This window comes from Echinops telfairi, unplaced genomic scaffold, assembly GCF_000313985.2.
Source record: "Echinops telfairi isolate 266 unplaced genomic scaffold, ASM31398v2 ScPeMD7_7457;HRSCAF=8495, whole genome shotgun sequence".
In the NCBI taxonomy this organism is placed as follows: Eukaryota; Metazoa; Chordata; class Mammalia; order Afrosoricida; family Tenrecidae; genus Echinops; species Echinops telfairi.
This window is the reverse complement of record NW_022111357.1, coordinates 21,197,638-21,199,821: the sequence shown is the minus strand read 5'-3', so window position 1 is coordinate 21,199,821 and position 2,184 is coordinate 21,197,638. Positions and strand designations below refer to the sequence as shown.

Here is a 2,184-nt window from a genome sequence, read left to right as displayed (position 1 = left end):
GTGATCCAGCAGACTGCATCTCTTACTTTGAAAGGGCCTTGTCCGCTTCATCATTATGCCCATTAACAGTGTGGTATTTCTGAACAACAGTTTTATCAACTGTATCATGATCATCAAAACTTACAAAAGCAAATCCTCTCTTTCCCCCACTCTGCCTGCCCTCGAGGACTTCCACGGGCTCACTCTCACTATACTTTCCCAAGTAATTTCTCAAACGACAGGCTTCTGTGTCTCCTTTTACACCACCAATGGTTTCTTTCTTCACTGTTACCGGGGCACCAGGCTTTGCAGCATCCTCTCTTGAAACAACTCTCCCTGCTTCCGTCACACGCCCGTCAGCCTGGCATGGCCGGGCACCCCTGGCACTTCAACACAGAGGAGGTCACAAAACCAAAGTGCCTGGAACGTTTTGCTCGATGGTCGCTCATCGCCACACCGTCCGTGCAGTGTGCCCCGCTTCTTGAAATGCTCTCTTCAACTGTCATCTCTGGTTTCCAAGCTCAGACCACCAATGGACCCTTTTGGCAACTGCTCGGGTCCTTCGGCTCACCACCCTCCATTCTGAGACTGGGCTCGCCTCTTCCAACTTGAGTTCAGTAGGTTTGGTTTGCTCTTGTCATTGATGCTTTCACGGCAACATAGACATCTTGGTTCTTGATCATATGCTACCTCCGGCAATGGGTGACTGTTGTTGTTTTTAATACAGTGACAGTGTATTCAGTTTCTTTTGATGCTTCCTACCTCAACATAAAATCATTTTATACTGTAACTTCATACTTGAATTCTTTTCTTCTTTAAGCCTGAGACATGCTTTTGGCTTCCTAATCCCAGGTCTTTGCACGTTTCCTGGTCCTAACTTACTTTGTCTCCTGGAAGCATTAACCGCACTGCCGTAGAGGCGCTTCTGACTCAGGGACCCAGCGGGACAGAGGAGGGGTGCTCCACAGGGTTTCCAAGACACGACTCTTTCCGGCGTGAACAGCCTCGCTTTTCTCCTGACGGGAGCTTGGTGGGTTTGTACCACGGACCTTTTGGTTAGCAGCCCAAAGCTTAGCCCACTTGCATAAAAAATGTTCTGAAGATGAGAATGTCTGGGGGTTTTTTAGGGGGGGGGTTGGAGCATGTGAACGCAGTCCCCCACTACCACAAATTAAGCAGTCGGGTTTCCCACATCCGGGGAAATCGCAGGGGTCAGCACAACCAGAGTGCAATGGATAAACCTCGCCCTGGGAAAACCACCTTCGTGATCATGGTCTCTCCTGCCAGGGAAGTCTGACGTCTGTATTTCTTAGAGCACATATTATCAGCAATGGCATGAAAATGGGGGTCCCAACAGTATTTCCATAATAACTATCTACCCCCAGAACCTAGCTTCTGTTCCACTTTCTCCCAACTGTCCACACCTGGATAATTTTCCAAAAGAGGCCCCTGACGCAACATTGTCTGAACTACTTCCTGGCAAATTTTATAGTTGTTATTTGATTCATAGATGACTTTATGAAACCAGTTTCTTCAAAGCTCACGGTTCAAAAGCCCACCTACAGGTCAATGGCCTAGGGGGTCGCCGAGCTCCAAGGAGCTGGAGAAACGTAGGTTCTAGGAGAGGTACCGCGGGTTCTCCAGACTTGCCTTCTTTTCCATCCCCCCTCTAAGTACAGAAAACCCCACCCAAACCCGCTGCTAGTGAGGTGAGTCACACGCATGACCGGCCAGGGTCAGAGCAGAAAGGAAGGCCCAGTGCGTCCTTGCTGGATCTTTACAAAAGCAGCGCCCAGGCCACTGGGCAGGCTCGAGCAACCCGTGTTTAGGTTCAGAGGTGAACACAAACCTACGCACCCCATGTGCCACTCAGGGACCTGCCTCTTTGCAGACTGGGGAGGTACGATGATCTTGCCTCCTACTGACACACGCTTCAAAGCAAAGCAGATTCGATTCTTCTGTGTCCAAAATTCCAGTGGCTGTGGCAACTCCTCCCTCTCGCTCCCGTGTGTCAGGGTCCAAGTAGAACATCTATGCGTGGCACTTCTTTAGAAATGAGCTTTGGGGATGTTTTTGGTAGGTTGACCTTGTGTGTTTATCACTGGCATTAACTCTCAGGGGAAGAACTGGGGAAACAATTGACCCAAGCCCCAGCTGCCCTCTGCAATAAGCTGTAAAAGGAACAGGGTAAGAGCTGCATTCACG

At 49.7% G+C, this 2,184-nt stretch overlaps 1 non-coding gene across 1 annotated transcript; it reads right to left on the bottom strand.

Moving 5' to 3' along the window:
* Positions 1–1,114: 1,114 nt before the first annotated feature.
* Positions 1,115–1,274, bottom strand: LOC115872805. The gene has a single exon (XR_004048051.1). It is a non-coding gene; the product is annotated as a U1 spliceosomal RNA (small nuclear RNA).
* Positions 1,275–2,184: the final 910 nt, after the last annotated feature.